Source organism: Schistocerca piceifrons, chromosome X (assembly GCF_021461385.2).
Source record: "Schistocerca piceifrons isolate TAMUIC-IGC-003096 chromosome X, iqSchPice1.1, whole genome shotgun sequence".
In the NCBI taxonomy this organism is placed as follows: domain Eukaryota; kingdom Metazoa; phylum Arthropoda; class Insecta; order Orthoptera; family Acrididae; genus Schistocerca; species Schistocerca piceifrons.
Window position 1 is genome coordinate 353,614,243 of NC_060149.1, and position 22,164 is coordinate 353,636,406.

The 22,164-nt window shown below is 40.2% G+C and overlaps 1 protein-coding gene across 1 annotated transcript in view; it reads left to right on the forward strand.

Moving 5' to 3' along the window:
• LOC124721638 overlaps positions 1–22,164 on the forward strand; it is a 262,023-nt gene that overhangs the window by 127,965 nt on the left and 111,894 nt on the right. Inside the window, exon 3 of the mRNA XM_047246701.1 lies at positions 8,062–8,169. The gene's annotated coding sequence lies outside the window, so the exon portion shown is untranslated. The remainder of the gene's footprint in view (positions 1–8,061; positions 8,170–22,164) is intronic.

A 22,164-nucleotide genomic window follows, 5' to 3' on the forward strand; every position in this document is an offset into this window, starting at 1 on the left:
GCGCTCCTGTCTGTTCAAATGGTTCCCTAGATTAGTTAGGTTTAAGTAGTTCTAAGTTCTAGGGGACTGATGACCTCAGATGTTAAGTCCCATAGTGCTCAGAGCCATTTGAACCCTTTTTATGCATAAACTTTTATTTAATTTTCAGTGTTATTTGGCCGTTTACTAACTTTTATTACAACAAATAATATGCGACTGTTACGTCTATAGGCAAATCAAAAACTTAATCAAGCGCCTTCGAACTTGTTCATATTTGGTTAACAACGAACGAGAAATTGCTTCTCGTGAAGAAGCTATTAAAGTACTTCGCCAATTTTCGGCGCACATATTTACGAAAATGTTGCGTTACACATAGTTTGTATCCAAATAATCGGAAGAAAGAATTTTTTCAAAATGTTAACGGGCTTTGTTTTTCTTTAGAAACTCTGGAGAGTCCTTAGGCATGGGGGCAAATTGGATTCATTCGATGTAATACAAGTAGATGCTGACGATTAATCGTACATTACCCTCATATTGTGGCGTATTGTAACTCATCGTATTTTTTTAATAAAGTTATTTACACCTCTATTTATCGATGTTTGGCTTGGGCTTTGCAGGCCTGTCCCACGTCCTTGAAACCTGTGTATGGAGATCGAAGCGTATAATAGTTGTTGTGGTAATAAAAATTAGCAAGCAACCAAATAAGATCGGGAATTTAATAAAAATTTATGCAAACATACGTGTTTTTTCATTATATTACCTTTTAAATGTAATATACATGGAAATAATATGGTCGGCTTGAAAAAATAGAAATGGAAAAAATATGAGCGGGATTCGCTCCACCTACTACGGAGCTTGAACTACATGACCGCCGCCAGCTCTTGATCAGGGTCGCAACGTGCCTGTACATCACTGACGCGTAAAACTTCTCGTGCGATTATCACGAAATCGTCTAAGTAGTGCGCCTAACATTTGCACATTATGAGCTCCTAATGGTGTACTAAAAGTGTGCAAAGTTAGAACTAAATCTTTGCTTCGAACGTCGTGACTTTCCATTGTCGATAAAAATTATTACAAATAAATCATCTTGTTAACTAGTAAAGAACTTCCCAAAGATGATGTGTATTTATTTACAAGCAACACAATATATGTGTAGTTTGTAAATTATTGCATGTAATCTAAAACCATAGGTGTAGTCTCACTTCATTCGTTTCTGTTCCTCTAATCTTACCTTCTGTAATTCAGCGAAAAATAGTGTCCGTAAATGAGTTTCTTGGTAAGATATATATATATATATATATATATATATATATATATCATTATTCTTGAGTATCTCAGCTATTTTATAACGATAACACCCATACAAAGAAATTTGTCTACTGATAAATGAACAAATAAATTTAATGCAAGAGACGCCTTGTTCTCATTTGAAGCGCTGATTATGCGGAAAATTTTAATTTATATGTTTATTCTTGTAATTGGTGCCAGGGAGACAAGTGCACCTTTCGTAATGATGTAGCTGCTGGCACTTGTGAACCGTGGCTTGTTGTGCGCAAGCCCACGCGCATGCGCATTGGGAGCGTGCGGCACCCATTACTCGTACTATCCATTTTGACAACGTGATGGCGAGTCCGCTGCCGCGATCGATTTGTCTACTAACAGAAGCGTGTCACGATCGAATAACACGTCCTCCAGGTAGGATCGAGTTTCTTATCGTACATTATATTCTCCACCACACAGCAGTGATACGCAAGATTTATTTCCACGTGTTAATGGCGCACGTCAACAGGGCTCGTTCCCCTTTTTCTAATTTTCACGTCACTAATCATGACTGCGCAAGGACAAATAATTAATTCCATCAGCTGATGACGCTCTGACCTGTACTCAGTGGGAATGTTTACATCTACCGTGTGGATTTCCGCTTACGAAATAAGACAAATATTGACGATGCTTAACCTGCTATCATCCTAAAGCCCAACGAATGAGTTGAAGTGTTCTTGGTTCGTGTTGACAAGGGTTTAAAAGAACGCTGCTGATATCCTTGTGATTGCTATGTATCCGTGTGTATGGTTCGTTAAGTAAAACCTGCAATCACATGCATCTGTGAATGGGAATGATTCCGAGGAAATGCTTTGTTCATGTAATTTAATAGGCAAGAGAGTGTAGAGGTGGTTCAATTGAAATCGATGATGATGATGATGGGACAGTGTTTGCGTTTTTGATAAGAACAACTGCCACCAACTAGCTCGTGTAATTCAGGTATAAGTTCCAGATACGAGATCTGTAATTGATTTGTGGGGTTTTCGTCGGAATTAGTTAATAGCACCCTCAGTGAAATTAACATTCTCTCTTATTTTCTTTGGTGAACAAGTCTTTCCCGTGTGCTACCTACTCACAAGAAATGTAGTATAGACATCTGAGCCTAATCCTATCACCAATTGGTGATCTCCGTCATATATATATATATATATATATATATATATATATATATATATATATACGTTTTGATTATTGCCCACTTTCTTCTTAAGTTGTGCGAAAAGCTAAATTTCAGCTTGTGGGCTACACCTTTAACGGAATTTTTCGGCAACCAGAAGCTGTCACCTGGGGATGTAAAAAGTACTAAAATGCATAGGAAATTCGGATTTAGTACACAAATCATTGTGCTAATAACACGCAATGCAAATTTTAGACTCGTACTATTTATTTTTCACGTGAAGTAATAATAAAACAAGTCGTCGTCCGCTTCTCCCTCTCAAGTATTGGGACACTGATCATTTTCCTATACATCGTACCCATGGATAAATTGTCAACATGGATCCACTATTTTTGGGAACGCGTGAGAGATGTTCCTGTATACAGACATTTTGACGTTGAAATCTGTGTGGACATTTAATATTGTGTAGGTTAGCAACATACAGGGAAGGTTTTTTCCGTGGATCATTTACGAAATATCGGGCATGTCATTTTGATTGATAGAAGTAGTGAAAAAGGCACTGAAAACTAAAATCAAAATGTAAATTGCCAGTTTTGGTACATTTTACATAACAGTATGTGACATGCCAAATGTTTAATGAAGACATTCAATATGTTTGAACACGTTTACAATTATATGGGAAAGTAGGGAACTTGGGTTGCATTGGACAAGGATGGGGCAAGTAATTGAAGGTGCCCTTTTCAGTAGAACTTGCTCATCATTAACTTTACTGACTAATGAAATCCACCTTAATTCTACAAATACCTTAATTTCATCATGCATAATAATCATAAAGAATTACTGTACTGAACACCAAAAAATTGTTCCATTATACTGTCAAATATATCTGCATGACGAAACCTTCAGTTACCAATAGAGCAATCCGCTGTCTTCAAATAGTAAGTTACGCTGTAATTTACGTTCACTTTCACAGACAGTGACCTAGATTGCTACTTTATTCTTCTTCATACATAGGACTCACATCGTCGACTTGCTGCATATGCAGTTGCATCTGAAACAGAGAATATCAACAATTTCTCGAGTGATTTTTGTTTATGTGATCAGACATACTTACTTAATATTTTTAACTCTACCGTATAAAATACCTATCTACCTCCAATACCTTGTACGCTGGCAGTGCGTTGTAAAGTATGTCACACATTTACTCACTCCTCACAGACGGACCCACGGTTGTGTGTATTGTAGCCACAACTCAGTTAATATATTTCCAGATCTCTTTGTATTTTTATATGTAATGCTAGGTACTGTAAGTACTCGTAATTTTCCGGTAATGGACTGCTGCGTTTCTTGTCGAGCTCTGTGCCAAGATTTAAATAGACCTTTTCTGTACGGATCGAATCCACACTGCGGATTAACGGAGGAGGTCGGTGTGCTGGGCAGCCTGGATGTGGTATCCCACATCTCACTAGGTGAATACTGGGCTGGCACCCAAATCGCGCCCTAGTTAGATGATCCACAAACACTTAGAATTCTTTCTCTCCCTTTCACAAGAATAACACCACACGCAGACAGTTGGAGTACACACATTACGTCCCGTGGGGTAATGGTGTGGTTACAGGAAGGGCAGCCAGCCACCCTTTAAGTGAACTATGTTAAGTCCGTAACCAATCATGCCGACCCTGAACCGATGCGGGGCAAAGGTAGAAAAAAAAGAAGATTCAAATCGGAAGACAGTGGGCTTGGCTTTTGCTCTTTTACAGCGTTGTTCAGCCGTATATACGCTTAATATTATTGTCATTACAACGTTAAAATTGTTTTCCAAACCTAGTTTCTTTTTTCTTGGATGAAATTTTATCTTCAACATGTCAATAAACGCCATGTTTCCCAAATGAAACTGTCTTCAGCGGGGTGCAGGCTGTTATTGAAACTTCCTGGCAGTAAAACTGTGTGTTGGACCAGGACTCGAACGTACGGTCTCGCCTTTCGTGGGCAGTATTCTTAGAGACTGAGCTACCCCAAGTACGATTCACGACTCGTCTTCACAGCTTCAGTTCTGACAGTACGTGCGCAGACTGATTTGTCTACGCAAGACGTACAGTGCGCCACGAAAGGAGACTGATTGGGAGACTGCTGAAACGGAAAAAGTTATGTTTTCTATTATTGCTTAAACGAAATGCGGATGCCAGACTCCATCTGAACTGTTGCACTACGGACTAGCATGGAACCACCAGAGTTCTTTTGGTGCTAGTGCTATTGCATTGTATTCTCAGCGAGACTGGATGTCTACCATCAGGGCCAAACATGTTAAGCTTCATTTCATCACCAAGAAGGACCCATTCCCAGAAGCCTGCATTATGCAATTAGTATTTGTGACAGTTACCTTTTTAGTCATCCGCGCTTGATTCGCTCTTGATGTGTACGCATCCATACCTGATACCATTAGTAATTTAGCAGCTACTTACAGATCACAGATTTTGGACTCGTTTTTGACGGACTGCAGAATACGCCACCTACCTCATTCAGAGACTGTGGCCATACAAACTTGTATTATTTAGTGTTTCTGTTGCTGAAAAGCGCTATTACGTCACACACACACACACACACACACACACACACACACACACTTGAATGTAGTCACCTGACAATCCGCGATGCTATTCCAATGGATTAGCATTTGCTCCGTTTTACGTGTATCCGATTCATTACGGCCCATTTCGTGGCGCGCTGTATCAGCTCTCCCGTGGACAGTAGTAGTCTGAGCATTGATTTCCATTAATTACTCAAGTAACTGGTGTGGCAGTAATATTCCAAATCAGGACAGACAAGCGTAGTGTAAGCAGTCTCTTCAGTAGATTTGTTGTACCTTGTAAGTGTTTATCAACAAAACAGTTTTTGTTTCGCCTTCCTCACACGTTCTGCGTGCTGGTTCCGATTTACGTTATTTGCAGTTTTAATCCCAGATCCTTAGTTAAGTCGACAATCATAAAATTTGCGTGATTGAATGGTTAACCACAGTTTAGTGGATTTTTTGAATACTCATGTGGAGGACGACACTCTTTATTGTTTCGGGTCAATTTATTGTAGCATCTAAGTTTTTCAGTGTGTACTCGTGTTGACTTTATTTATTTTTAAATATTTAAGTGTCAAAGCACATTCCACACTCATAAGAGGCGTGGCTGTAAAATGGGTCCATCTTAATCGAGAGTAACTTCAGAGTGAGGTACTGGAGGAAGAAAGGCTTCGAGGCGGATCGTGGGTCGAGCTTGCAAGCTCAGTCGGCAGAGCGCTTGCCCGCGAAAGCCAAAGGTCCCGAGTTTGAGTCTCAGTCCGGCACACAGTTTAAATCCAGAAAGTTTCCGTGAGTAACTTCGCTAAAATCTCGACTCTAAGACTGGTTTCATCGTCTTGCCCTTTAAACTAAGCTTGGCTTTGTTTTCATCGATACATAGGAAATTCTTTCGGGTAGAAAACTTGTAAATGAGTCGAAGTTCCACAGTTTGAAATGTGCGTTGAGTGTTACGGCGCAACCTACTGCGTTGATTCTGCGTGATGCGTGGGCTCGGGTCACAAGGGCTCTGGCCCACGAAACGATTACGACAAATATAAACAAAACACAACTTTCTACTTCTTAATTACCCTCTGTCAACGTCATACGCGGTTATTGCAATACAGTGAGTCGTCGTGTGAACATCAGCATTCGAGGTTGTAACCTGTGGAGGGATAGAGAACTGGACATAATATACGACGGAAGTCACAGCCAGAGTTGAAGTACATTCCAACAATGGCGTTAATAAAATATTTGTCATCTTACCGTGCGGTCACGTAGAACGGATAATATTACGCGAAAATAGTCCTGTCATCATTCTAGATTTATTCAAAGATGGAAAAAGAACAAGGAAGAACACGGTAAAGGTGGCTTTTTTCCACTATGGCTGCATTTAATTAGACCTAAGTAAATGCCGATACAGCCAAAGTGGAAAAATGTCTCCTTCGTGTATGTGGTACTACTATAAAGAAGATTATGCAATGCTGAAATAATTTACGAATTATGGCTGTGACTACGTTATCCACATAACTAGGAAACTGCCGTGGCAGTATAACTAGAATTTGCGGTGTCCATGCAGAATCGTATTTACAAATTGTGTGTTGTAATAAAGTTTTGTGCCGTACACTGGCACAATTTCCGATTAACCGTACCACTTAACACACGTAGAATTTGTAATGGATGGCTATCGGAGTGACCGTGGCTAGGATTAAGAATCTGACTACTACTCCCCACATATTTCCGCGGAAACACAACGTGTGTGAAGTGAATCAATCCATTACCAGACAATATAGAAGCACCTGGATCCACAAAAAATAGAGACAATTATACATTGTATTGTCCATTCGTATAACACCTGTTAAAAAGCCTTCTATTTAAACCACACGGCAGAAAACGTCATTTTAAATAGCCAGTCTTGTGGAAAAGGATTTGCGAAAAAAGAATACGTTCATTCACGCAATCGTGTCAACACAATTACGCAGCACCCATATAAATCACGGAACGTAATTTTCATTGCCGGTACGGTACTTCTAAAAACATTTAGCCTACGTAGCTGACGGCTGACTACCATGCAGAGAGTTTTCCTCAGTGGAACGACTGGAACGGGGTGCACTCAGCCTCGTGAGGCCAACTGAGGAGCTACTCGACCGATTGGTAGCGGTTCCAAGGTCAGACAAGGTTGGAGCGTTGTGCTGACCACATGACCCGCCATACCGCATTCAGGGACGCCATTGGAGAAGTATGACACGATGGTCGATTGGGCCCGATTGCCCCGTCTAGGCCCAGAAAGCCGAACTAAGTGTTACTACTTCTAAAATCTGACTGTCATCTGTAATGGTGGAATGTTGCTGTGTCATTTAAATGTTCAGTAAGCTACACAGTGTACTGTAGCATAAAATATATACTTTTAAAATGAATTTGTGAACAAAATTCTCTCTCACACAGAACTGAAATAGTGTGCACTTTTCTAACAGTTACTGATTTTGGCAATAACTAATTGGTTGTTGTCCTATGTAAAGTAATTTACATGGTAACCTCTCTATGAATGAAGCGAATGGGAAGTCCATAATGCAGAATTAATTCCTATCCTGGAAACAACACAGAGTCAATGCATTACCAGACAACATTTTGGTACACACTCTTAAGCATCGCAATTCTGAGCGTACCTTCACTCGTAGGCCTACACATTTGTCTCCGTCTACTTTAACCTGCTCCTCAGACCGATGAGCTACCAAAGATGCCCACTGCAGAATTCTGTTCAAACCAGGTCTTAGGGTGGCAAGCGTGTTGCCCTGCACCCACGCCCTCCCGTGTGCTGTGATTTTGGTGCTGGATTTTGTATCTTGTTTAGAGTTTGAACCAATTCAGCCAACTGTGAGTCGTACCATGTATTATCTATTAATGTTCTTCCGTAACCACTCTGTAAAAAACCGGTTTGTTTAATATAAATGGTGTATCCTGTTTAAAAGTGATAATACACATCAGCCTTTATTTGACTCAGCATTTCATGCTTTTGTCCTGAGATTCTGAGTTTTTCATGAGTCAAATTATTTGCAAACAGAAAACAATTTTAATAATACTTTGTTCTCTTATGTTGCAGGCTCTGCGTGTACATGATGACACTTTGCAATTTAGGAGTTCCTAACCCCCACATCCTCTCTGTAAAATCATGGACCTATATACATCACGCAGCTATGAGAACTTAGAGGTGAGCTATTTATGCAAGAAATACGTAAGTTTATTTAATCTATAATCAGGATATATACAGATACAAGTATATGAAAATTGTCTTCCTCCATTGTCTTTATCATCTTCTTCTTCTTCTTCTTCTTCTTCTTCTTCTTCTTCTTCTTCTCTGTTTTGCAGATTTGTCAAAGAGTATGGCTCCTCAGGTACATCAGGAATAAAGCAGTTTCACCATATGGCCTGTAATTTTTGAGACATTTGTGCGGAGAAAACAGTTTTATATGGAACTGCCAAAAATTGCACTTTTTTGTTATCAGATTATTGAATTACAAACAAAGAAGTTGATGACTTTCATTAAGAATGTTATATGAGGAATAGCTTCAAATGGAAGGTTTCAGCAAGTTTCCTATTTGTTGTTTCAAGGGAATTGTCAGATCTTGTGTCAAGTCACTGTTTGTAAAGTCTGTGCCATGCCCTTCATCTCCCAAGAAAGCATAAGGTGCACCACTTGGTACCTTTCCTGTTCAGTGGTGGTCAGTGTAGTAACTAGAGTAAAATTTAAAAATAAGTTAAAATTAATAAAATTCCACGAGATCATCTAAGCCAAAGGTAAATCATAACAAGATGATTCACTATCTAATTCATGAAAATTTGTAAGAACATTTAAAAACAAAAAAGAAACACACAAAAATTAAGTAATACCAAAAATATTTTCTCAGAATTACCCACGCATAAATGGTTTTCTGTCAAGTGTTGACTGAGTGAACCATCTGCTGTTCCCCAACTCGGTCATTCATCTTCCAGAACGGCGGCCCCAGTCAGAGTGTATGATCATGGTTTGCGTCCAGGCTCTTCTCTCTGGGCTTGAGGTTTTTGCTCTTCTGCCTCTTTTTCAGGCCCCTCTATGTATACCCCCTTGGTGTGTGCCCCACCCATGCCTTTGGCTCAATCTGGCACAGGGCCCGAAGGACATACTTGCCACGTTTCAAGGCTCTGACGTGGTCTTTACCGACGGTTCGATGGTTGCTGGTAGTGTCGGTTATGCTCTTACTCTGTGGGATCATTATGAACAACGATCATTGCCGGCTGGCTACGGTGTTTCCACTGCCGAGCTGGTCGCCATCTCTTGCAGCCTAGAGCATATCTGCTCCTGCTCAGGTGAGTCCATCGTTATCTGTAGTGATTCCCTGAGCAGTTTACTGAGTTATCAACCAGTGTTTTCCTTGCTCTCGTCTGGTGATGGCTATCCAGGAGTCCATCCATACTCTTGCCGATTACGGCTGCTCCGTCGTTTTTCTGTGGACCCCAGGTCATGTCGGCATCTCGGGTAATGAACGTGTTGACACGCTAGCCAAACAAGCTGTCAGTGCATCGGCCCTTGAGATCAGCCTTTTGGAGTGCGATCTTCAGTCAGTTTTGTGGCAGAAGGTCCTTGGTACCTGTGGTGATTGATGGCGCACTCTGCCTTCACTCAACAAACTTCAGGCAGTCAAGGAGAGTGCCGGTGTATGGCGCTGCTCCTTGCGGGTCTCTCGCAAAGACTCTGTTGTACTCTGCCGGCTGCGCATTGGCCACACGTGGATGATGCACGGATTTTTATTGCGCTGCGAGGACCCACCTCTCTGTCGTCGTGTTTTGGCTTTGACGGTGGTCCACATTTTGTTGGACTGCCCGCTTTTAACTCCACTCAGGCAGACGTTTCGCTGACTGATACGCGTCCTGCACTTTTATCAGATGACATTGCAATGGCAGATTTAGTTTTGAGTTTTATTTGTGCAGGGGTTTTTTCTCATTTTATCTAAGTGTGTGTCCTTTTTTTGTGTTGAGTCTGGCCTTTATCCTACAGTTTTAGATTGTGGTTTTTAGTCTGTCACTTGGTGGTTGGCTTTTCCTTTTTGTTTTCATGGTTGGCCAACCACTGTCACACTCTGTGTGATTATAATTTCTTATGTCTGGTCTTTGTCTGTCTTTCTTGTCCTGTGTCATCCATTGTCATCTCCGTTGCTTGTTTCTATTCTTTATGGGTGTTTAAAGTTTGTGGGAAAAGGGACCGATGGCCCTTGTAGTCTGGTCCCTTCAATCCCACAAACCGACCAACCAATTATTCATTTGTTGTCCAGGCTACTGTGCAAGGATTCCATTAGAAGAATAATCAGGCTACATTTCATCCCTCTGATGTCTATTTTGATGACAAAGAGTGTCAGAGTATTAGCATTCATATGGTCAGCAACTGTTCTGTTCGACAAGACAAATACTGAAAACATTAAGAACATTTACTGCTTTAGTGATGATTCACCTGCCCAATATAAGAATTTCAAAAGTTTCATCAATTTATGCCTGCATGAAAAGGGTTTTGGCATCGGTGCCAAATGGAATATTTTTTGGAACAAGCCATGGTAAATTGCCTTGTGATGGCATTGGCGGAACAGCAAAAGGATTTGCAGTCTGTGCTAGTGTGCAGAGAGCCTTAGATAACCAAATATTGACTCCATGTGATTTATTCAAATTCTGTGATGATAGTATTCCAGGCATAAAGCTTTATACGTACCAAAAGAAGAAATTGAAAAAAAAAAAATCCACCCAGAACAAGAAAAAAGGTTTACCATGGGACATACAGTATCTGGAACAAGAGAAAATCAGTTAATTCTAATCAGCTCAGAGTAAGCAGAGTTTCCAATGATGCTACAGCATTCACAGTTAACACCTTCGAAGCAGATGAAGAAATTCCAGAAGTCTCAATTCCAAGTTTACAACCAGGACTGTATGTTAATTGTATGGATTGCAGTTTTTGGTGGGTTGGAAACGTGTGAAGTTTCACATGAACACCAAGACGTCCTCATCAGCTTTATGCACCCACACTGTCATGCTCGTTCCTTCCACTGGCCGACTGTTAGAGATACCTGCTAGCTTCCTGAGCAACATATCTTCATGACTTTAGAAGCCCCATCACCATCATCATCATCATCATCATCATCAGGAAGACAATACAGTTATCCACAATCTGTAATTCACAAAATTGTAGAAGTGCTTAATGAAAAATGCAATTGACTCTTTAGTATTTTTGTTCTACAAATATGCTGTGTTTTGTACTACACTTGCTTTTATGTCATGTGATAAATTAATGTTTGAAACGACTTATACACGCAAATAAAAATAATTAATTATGCGACTTAATGAGCAAAATATTTGACTTTCCAATCTTCTTGACGTGCTAAAATAATAACTTTTGAAACATATTCTTACTCATCAAACTGAAAGATCCATAAATTAAACACTGTAGCTTTGAAAGCTAAAAGGATGCTCTATCCACCTGTGGCAAGAAAAAGAGGATTGAAGATGACACAGTTGAGATATTGCCCCCCCCCCCCCCCCCCCCCCAAAAAAAAAAAAAAACCCTCAAATTTGCAACTGGAAAATTTTGGCTAACGTTGCAGATGGATATCTTTTCATCTGGGCATCCAGTGCTAATTAAATTTGATTGATATATAGTCATCATAAGTAGGAATAGCCATCTGAAGTTTTGGCGTGATTGGCTCACACAAAAAGTAGCAGTGGTCAGCTCTCAGAATAGAGTGACGAATTTTTTAGCCACTTTAGAGGCTTGTATCTATATTTAGGCATGGCTAAATCCCTAATTTTTGCCATGGTGTGATTCAGCATAAAAAATTTTCTATGTGTATTAAAGCAAATGACCAAATGTTTGCTAGAACTGTTAAAAAAGCCTAGCAAATTTGGCACATTTGCACCTTCGTACATGATGTGGAGGTAAGTAGTCTTTCTTCAAACTCCCCTAAGAATTCAACCACTGAGGATACTGAACTGAAATTTGGTATATAACCATCAAAGACCATGTAGAACCTTCACACCAAATTTCATTAGATTTGGAGATGGTCGAGTGGAGACCCCTGGTCCCCTTGATGTGGAATGATCCATGAAGAGGTTGGCACAGGAGAGGAATTCAGGCCACATAAAACAAGCCAGGAAACCGATTACTCATAAATTCTTCTCAGACAAAATAATAAATTGCATTTTGTGTTGATGCTCTTTTAACACCAAACTAAAAGTCTGAAAACAATGTATATGTATTGAAATATGTTATTACTGTCTTGCACACAACTTTCTTTACCACACTGGTAACAAAGATATTGGCCTGTAATTGTTCACATTTTCTTTCTCCTTGTTCATTACATAGTTTTATTAACAAGTATTTCAATCTGCCTAGAACTGGTTGCAGTTGAGACAGATTGCATATGTGACTGAGTACAAGAACTAAAGTATGATACAAAGATCATCATAAATCTATTTGATATTTAATAATACTTGTGTGTGTCTCTACCAGTAGCTGATCTAATATTTGGTTCAGTTTCCTTCTTTATTGTGTCTTGTAACAGGAAACAGTTATTAAATATTTATCAGTATTATTTTGAGTCACTGATAGTATTATTCTCCGTGGAAGAAATGTGATATATAGAGCACCCACAACCTATGGTGCTTTTGCTTTAAGTGATCCTGTAATTTTAATATTCTTTAGAGAACTCCCTATTCTCTTGGTATCCATACATATTATAAAGGGAGAATAATACCACCAGTGACTCAAAATAATTGTGATAAATATTTAATAACTATTTTGCGTGCATGTGCGTTTTTGTTTTCTACATCTCGCCCTAAACCACTGTAACAATTTCAACCAAACTTGTTACACATATTCCTTACTACCAGGCAACAATCGTTGTGGGGCCAAGCATCACTTACTTGCCATAGTTCAGGACATCTGACTTCATAAAAAACGAGATGCATGAAAGACTACTGCATCACGCATGACATTCAAATGTGTCACTTCTGGGCTAGTAACTGCATTCACAATTAATTTCGCAGGCTGTATCCACATGCGCCTCTAAATGCACCTACAAAAATATATCATGGTACCACACCTACACCACTGGCCATTAAAATTGCTACACCACGAAGATGACATGCTACAGACGTGAAATTTAACCAACAGGAAGAAGATGCTGTGATATGCAAATGATTAGCTTTTCAGAGAATTCACACAAGGTTGGCGCCAGTGGCAACACCTGCAACGTGCTGACATGAGGAAAGTTTCCAACCGATTTCTCTTACACAAACACCAGTTGACTGGCATTGCCTGGTGAAACGTTGTTGTGATGCATCGTGTGAGGAGGAGAAATGGGTACCATCACGTTTCCAACTTTGATAAAGGTCGGATTGTGGCCTATCGCGATTGCGGTTTATTGTATCGCGACATTGCTGCTCGCGTTGGTCGAGATCCGATGACTCTTAGCAGAATATGGAATCGGTGGGTTCAGGAGGGTAATATGGAACGCCATGCTGGGTCCCAACGGCCTCGTATCACTAGCAGTCAAGATGACAGGCATCTTATCCGCATGGCTGTAATGGATTTTGCAGCCATGTCTCGATCCCTGAGTCAACAGATGGGGAAGTTTGCAAGACAACAACCGTCTGCACGAACAGTTCGACGATGTTTGCAGCAGCATGGACTGTCAGCTTGGAGACCATAGCTGTGGTTACCCTTGATGCTGCATCACAGACATGAGTGCCTGCAATGGTGTACTCAACAACGAACCTGGGTGCACGAATGGTAAAATGTCATTTTTTAGGATGAATCCATGTTCTGTTTACAGCATCATGATGGTCGCATCCGTGTTTGGCGACATCTCGGTGAACGCACATTGGAAGCGTGTATTTGTCATCGCCATACTTCTGTAAAATATCTGGGAGTATGCGTATGGAACGATTTGAAGTGGAATGATCATATAAAATTAATTGTTGGTAAGGTGGGTGCCAGGTTGAGATTCATTGGGAGAGTCCTTAGAAAATGTAGTCCATCAACAAAGGAGGTGGCTTACAAAACACTCGTTCGACATATATTTGAGTATTGCTCATCAGTGTGGTGTCGGTAGCAGGTCAGGTTGACAGAGGAGATAGAGAAGATCCAAAGAAGAGAGGTGCATTTCATCACAGGGTTTTTTGGTAAGTGTGATAGCGTTATGGAGATGTTTAGCAAACTCAAGTGACAGACTCTCTGCATTGCGGTGTAGCTTGCTGTCCAGGTTTCGAGAGGATTCGTTTTTGGATAAGGTTTCGAATATATTGCTTCCCCCTGCTTATACCTCCTGAGCTCCCGAGGAGATCACAAATGTAAAATTAGAGAGATTCGAGCGTGCATGGAGGCTTTCCAGCAGTCATTCTTCCTGCAAACCATACGCGACTGGAGCAGGAAAGGGAGGTAATGACAGTGGCATGTAAAGTGCCCTCTGCCACACACCGTAGGGTGGCTTGCGGAGTATAAATGTAGATGTAGACATACTGGCATATCACCCGGCATGATGGTACGGGGTGCCATTGGTTACACATCTCGGTCACCTCTTGTTCGCGTTGACAGCACTTTGAACAGTGGACGTTACATTTCAGATGTGTTACGACCCGTGGCTCTACCCTTCATTCGATCCCTGCAAAACCATACATTTCAGCAGGATAATGCACGACTGCATGTTGCAGGTCCTGTACGGGCCTTTCTGGATACAGAAAATGTTCAACTGCTGCCCTAGCCAACACATTCTCCAGACCTCTTGAAAACGTCTGGTCAATGGTGGCCGAGCAACTGGCTCGTCACAATATGCCAGTCACTACTTTTGATGAACTGTGGTATCCTGTTGAAGCTGCATGGGCAGTTGTACCTATACACACCATCCAAGCTCTGTTCGACTCAATGCCCAGGCGTACCAAGGCCATTATTACGGCCAGAGTTGGTTGTTCTGGGTACTGATTTCTCAGGATCTGTGCACCCAAATTGCATGAAAAAATCACATGTAATACATTTGTCCAATGAAAACCCGTTTATCATCTCATTTCTTCTTGGTGTAGCAATTTTAATGGCCAGTGGTGTAGTTCAGGAGGTATGATGTCATAAACACTGAGATACATGAAGAATTTTTGTACTACATGTGAAATTTTAATACATTTAATCTGTACTACTAAGACACTCGTACAGTCTAGCCAGCTTATGGAAATCTCTGGCAGCACCTTTGACAGCTTTCAACTGTTAAGTGCAAATGGCTGTAGGTGAAAATGATAGCTGTGTGTAGAGTCATGAAGAGGCTTTGCCATAGACACGTTTACAAAATTGTGTTTTAGACTTTCAAATCAGCTGTGCACAGTATACAACAATTGTCTGACATCACATTTCTCAATTTGGATACTGTACTTACACATTTGTAAATGTTTTGTTCCACTATTTTATTTGCCCTTTTCTTTAAAAAGGGAAATGGGTAGGGTAAAGTTCAGTATAGTGGGAATTTGTGAAGTTTGGTGTCGGGAATAAATTTAATAATGAGTAAACAAATGGGAACTTGGATAAGCTACTACAAACAGCATAGTGAATGCATTATTGTAGCCAAGATTGACACGAAGCCCACACCGACCACAGTAGTACAAGTTTATATGCCAACAAGCTCTGCAGATGAGGAGGAGATTGAGGAAACTTACGATGAGATAAAAGAAAGTATTTTCATAGTTACGGGAGCCAAAAGTTTAATAGTCATGGAGGACTAGAATTCAATGGTAGGAAAAGGAAGTGAAGGAAATGTAGTAGGTGAATATGGACTGGGGGAAAGGAATGTAAGAGGAAGCCACCTGGTAGAATCTTGCACAGAGCATAATTTAATCGTAGCTAACACTTTGTTTAAGAATCGTGATAAAAGGTTGTGTACGTGGAAGAGGCCTGGAGACACTGTAAGGTTTCACATAGATCATATAATGGTAAGACAGAGGTTTAGGAACCAGGTTTTAAATTGTAAGACATCTCCAGGGACAGATATGAACTCTGACACAATTTATTGGTTATGAACTGCAGATTAAAACTGAAGAAACTGCAAAAAAGTCTGAATTTAAGGAGACGGGACCTGGATAAACTGACAGAACCAGAGGTTGCAGAGAGTTTCAGGGAGAGCATTAGGGAACAATCGACAAGAACAGGAGAAATGAATATAGAAGAAGAATGGGTAGCTATGAGAGATGAAATAGTGAAGACAGTAGAGGATCAAGTTGGTAAAAAGATGAGGGCTAGTAGAAATCTTTGGTTAATATAAGAGATATTGAATTTAATCGATGCAAGGAGAAAATATAAGAATGCAATAAATGAAGCAGGCAAAAGGGAATACAAACGTCTAAAAAAATGACATTGTCAGGAAGTGCAAAATGGTTAAGCAGGAATGGCTAGATGACAAATGTAAGGATGTAGTAGCATATATCACTAGGGTGAGATAGATACTGCCTACAGGAAAATTAAAGAGACCTTCGTAGGAAAGAGACCCACCTGTATGAATATCAAGAGCTCAGATGGAAAACCATTACTAAGCAAAGAATGGGAAGCATAAAGGTGGAAGGAATATATAGAGGGTCTATACAAGGGAGATGCAATTGAGGGCTATATTACGGAAATGGAAGAGGACATAGAGGAAGATGAGAAGGGAGATAAGATACTGCGTAAAGAATTTGACAAAGTACTGAAAAACGTAAGTCGAAACAAGGCCCCGGGAGTAGACAACATTCCATTAGAACTACTGATAGCCTTGGGAGAGCAAGCCATGACAAAACTCTACCATCTGGTGAGCAAGATGTATGAGACAGGTGAAATATCCTCGGACTTCAAGAAGCATATAGTAATCCCAGTTCCAAAGAAAGCAAGTGCTGACAGGTGTGAAAATTACTGAACTATCAGTTTAATAATTCAAGACTGCAAAATACTAACACGAATTCTTTACAGACAAATGGAAAAACCAGTAGAAGCCGACCTCGGGGAAGATCAGTTTGGATTCTGTAGGAATGTTGGAACATGTGAGGCAGTACTGACCCTACGACTTATCTTAGAAAATCGATTAAGGAAATGCAAACCTACATTTCTAGCATTTGCAGACTTAGTGAAAGCTTTTGACAATGTTGACTGGAATAGCCAGCCGCGGTGGTCTCGCGGTTCTAGGCGCGCAGTCCGGAACCGTGCGACTGCTACGGTCGCAGGTTCGAATCCTGCCTCGGGCATGGATGTGTGTGATGTCCTTAGGTTAGTTAGGTTTAAGTAGTTCTAAGTTCTAGGGGACTGATGACCACAGCAGTTAAGTCCCATAGTGCTCAGAGCCATTTTTTTGACTGGAATACTCTCCTTCAAATTCTGAAGCTGGCAGGGGTCAAATACAGGGAGCGAAAGGCTATTTACAGTTTGTACAGAAACCAGATGACAGTTATAAGAGTCGAGGGGCATGAAAGGGAAGCAGTGGTTGGGAAGGGAGCGAGACAGGGTTGTAGCCTCTCCCTGATGCTATTCAATCTGTATATTGAGCAAGCAGTAAAGGAAACAAAAGAAAATTTGGAGTAGGAATTAAAGTCCAGGAAGAAGAAATAAAAACTTTGAGGTTGGCCAGTGACATTGCAATTTTGACAGACACAGCAAAGGACTTGGAAGAGCAATTGAATGGAATGGACAGTATCTTGAAAACAGGTTATAAGATGAACATCAACAAAAGCAAAATGAGGATAATGGAATTTAGTCGAATTAAATCAGGTGATGTTGAGTGAATTAGAGTAGGAAATGATGCACTTAAAGTAGTGAATGAGTTTTGCTATTTGGGAAGCAAAATAAGTGATTATGGTTGAAGTAGGAAGGATATAATATGCAGACTGGCAATGGCAAGAAAAACATTTCTGAAGAATAGAAATTTGTTAACATTAAGTATAGATTTAAGTGTCAGGAATTCCTTTCTGAAAGCAATTGTATGGAGTGTAGCCATCTATGGAAGTGAAATATAGACCATAAATAGTTTAGACAAGAAGAGAATAGAAGCTTTTGAAATGTGGTGCTACAGAAGAATGCTGAAGATTAGATGGGTAGATCACATAACTAATGAGGAGGTACTGAATAGAAATTGGGAGAAGAGAAATTTGTGGTACACCCTGACCAAACGAAGGGATTGGTTGGTAGGACACATTCTGAGACATAAAGGGATCACCAATTTAGTACTGGAGGAAAGTGTGTGGGGTAAAAATTGTAGAGGGAGACCAAGAGTTGAATACAATAAAAATGGCTCTGAGCACTATGGGACTTAACATCTATGGTCATCAGTCCTCTAGAACTTAGAACTACTTAAACCTAACTAACCTAAGGACATCACACAACACCCAGTCATCACGAGGCAGAGAAAATCCCTGACCCCGTTGGGAATCGAACCCGCGAACCCGGGCATGGGAAGCGAGAACTCTACCGCACGACCACCAGCTGCGGACGTTGAATACAATAATCAGATTCAGAGGAATGTAGGTTGCAGTAGTTACTCGGGGATGAAGAGGCTTGCACAGGATGCAGTAGCATGGAGAGCTGCATCAAATCAGTCTTTGGACTGAAGACCACTACAACAACAAAAACTACTACTACTACTACTACTACTACTACTACTACTACTACTACTACTACTTCACTACAAACACAATTTTCTGTTTTCATTTATTATAGAAAGTTGACCAAATGAATACCTGGACAATGTCAGGTTTCTCAGCAAGTTATGCATATTTTAACTCTTTATGGTATTATGTACAGTAGAATTCGGTAACAGGGTTGTGACAGTCCTTTGTGTATTGATACAGCTCCATTTCCTCCTCCATGGTATTGTAATGCTAACAGGTAACCTGTGTAGTTTGCTTATTACTACAACTTCTCTGCTTGCAGCTCCAGGTTCCCTTACATTCCAGGCCCAGCATATCTCAATAGTGTGAATTGTCATTATTTCATTTCATTGTGTCCTCGTTGATTTCATTTCATATTATAGAAGTCATTCCAGTTGTCTGCATTGTAGACATATTGCCAGCAGTGCCCTTTGAGATGGTCTATAGCTCTACCTTAATTCCCCATACAAAATTAAATTGCTGTCTTTCTTAAGGATTGAGCAGCACAGCATGAAGTTGCAGAGGAAAATCCTATATTCTGAACTAGAGTATCTGTAGACGACTATAATTAAAATGGTTTTCTTGAAAATTCTAACACTCTTGTGAAACATCTCATGAATTACACTCCTCCAACACTCCTTTATCTCACAAGTCCTCTCACATGTAATATCAACATCATAACTGCTGAAAGAGCAAGTCTTTGCAATCTTAGAATTTATGCCAGCTAACTATTTTCTCCTTGTGTATTGGCGTCATTATACCTTTTAGGACTTGGTTTATGAACAGATTTACACCACACTGTGACTATTTGTATGATGCCCTTATGAACTGCTTGGAACAATTGTCCTGTCCTATCAGAATTCTAAGCCCTTCATTTGGTTCAGATGTGTATATGTTTTATATACAATGTACGTCCACGGTGAAGACATGGTGTCTTCATTCCTCTATAGCCTTTATGCTTTGTTCCACTACTTCATTTGCTACTGTAATGCCAAAAATGCAAATTCATTCAGTTCTGATCTTCTCCTTCTAATGCACCTGTAAAAAGAAGTATTCACATGAAAATTACTAAACATTATGAGCTGTCACCTTCTCCTCATCAGTTACCCGCATCTTCAACAGTAATTTGGACATTGCATCTTGATCAGTAAGCTGGCTCTGTTCAAATATGTTAAATATCTTGTGGTTGGCTTCCCCTCACACCTGTTTAATAAACCACAACCCATATCCTCTCAACTCCTACATTATAGAGATGTTTCCTTTACCAAATCTTTGGCTACTATTCATTACGTTAAATTGTTAAGAATACCCTCATACAAATACTTTCTTCACTCCCCACAGTAGTATCTTGCTGTGTACTTAATCTAAAGGTGTACAACTTCACTTCTGCTGTTTGCCGATGGGTGGCGACAACGGTAAGTAGCGGTTGAAAGAAACAGATCGCAGATGTCAGGCAGTTAGCTTGGACCTCGGTCAATATAACCTCATTCAAACATTAGTCAAATTGTGTCTGCATCATAAAATTGTTCTTGATTGAAAATGTCAGTTTACAAGCCTAATTCTCGTCATTTGCGGGAGGTGTTACTGTTTTGTTTCAGTATGAAGAAAACAGCAGCTGAGTCTCATCGAATGCTCTCAAGTACGTATGGTAAGGACGCTATTAAAGAAATAATATGCTGTGAGTGGTTTCAATGCTTCAAGAATGGTGATTTTTAACGTCGTAGACCGGCATAGTGATGCAAGAGAGAATGTTTTCGAAGATGCAGAATTGGAGACATTGCTGAGTGAAGACTTGCATCAAACTCAAGAAGAATTGGCATGATTAGTGGGAGTGACACAGCAAGCCATTTCAAAATGTCTCAAGGCTATGGGCATGATTCAGAAAGAAGTAAGTTGTGTCCCATGTGAACTGAAACCGAGAGACATTGAACGGCGTTTGTGAACAGTTGCTTCAGAGGCAAAAACGGAAGGGATTTCTGCATTGCATTGTGACCGGGGACGAAAAAGTGTTCATTACGATAACCCTAAACGCAAAAAATCACTGGGATAATCTGGCCATGCTTCCACATCGACGGCCAAACCGAATATACACGGCTCCGAGATCATGCTCTGAATTTGGTGGGACCAGCTCGGCGTTGTGTACTATGAGGTGTTAAAACCAAGTGAAACAATCACAGGTGCTCATTATCAAACTCAATTACTGTGTTTAAGCAGAGCATTAAAAAACAAACGACCGCAATACAATGAGAGGCACAATAAAGTGATTTTGCAGCACGACAACGCTCGATCCCATGCTGCAAAAGAGGTCAAAACGTACTTGGAAACGTAAAATGGGAAGGCCTATCCCACCCGTTGTATTCTCCAGACATTGCTCCCTCCGACTATCACCTGTTTAGATCAGTGGCACAAGGCCTGTCTGACCAACACATCCAATCTCATGAAGAAGTCACAAATTGGATTGATTCGTGGATCACTTCAAAATATGAACAATTTTTTCGACATGCAGTTCATACACTGCTCGCAAGATGGGGGAAAGTAGTGGCCAGCGATGAAAAATACTTTGAATGGTACAAGTGTAACCAATTTGTTTCATTAAAGCCTCAAATGTTGGGGGGAAAATTGCAGAAGCAAAGTTGTACACCTTGTACATAATATTTTAGCCCATCCGTATACTACTCTTGGTCCTAAGACAACACTTTATATCCCTTTGAATGAGCATATCACATGCAACTAATACCACTTAATTCAGACATATAGCCATTGCAAAAGCCATCATATCTAGAGCAACAAATCAAAGCAGCCAGATTGTTTATCTGCACAGCATGTCATTGTCACTGGAGAGAAATCTTCTGATGTAAAAGTAACATTGGATGTATCCTGAGGGAATGTTACAGGGCCATTATTTTTTAAGATATGTATAGAAGATCTAGCGGATAATGTCAGAAGTTCATGAAGCTTTTGGCATATGACACTGTTGTATACACAGAAGTGACAAAGCTAGAAAACTGTAGTGAAATGCAGGAAGACTTGCAGAAGGTGGACACTTAGTGCAGAGATTTTCAGTTGACCCTCAACATAAACAGGAAAAAAGACCAATTATTGGATAATTGCATATCAGTCACTGGAAATAGTTACACCCTTTAAATATTTGGGGATATAAATATGTATCAAGTTTCAGTGGGATGACAATGTAAAGCTAATCACTGGCAAGTTGATACACCAGACATAGAAACACTGGAAAACTACTCAGGAAGTGTAGAATACTCACAATGAAGGTAGCTTACAAAACAGCACATCTGCCTGGGAACCATACCAAATAGCATTGATAGAGGCCAAAGAAAAATAGTTTTCATTTGTTACAGGTAGAGTTAGTAAGCACAAAAGCTTCGGAGAAGTGTTGGCTAGTAGCAAACTCTGCAAGAATGATGGTGTGCATCACTGTGTGGGTTACTGTTAAAATTCTAAGAGCATACTTTGGCTAGAAAAGTAAACCAATAAATTACTGCCTCTTACGTATATTTCATAAAAAGACCATGAAGGTAAA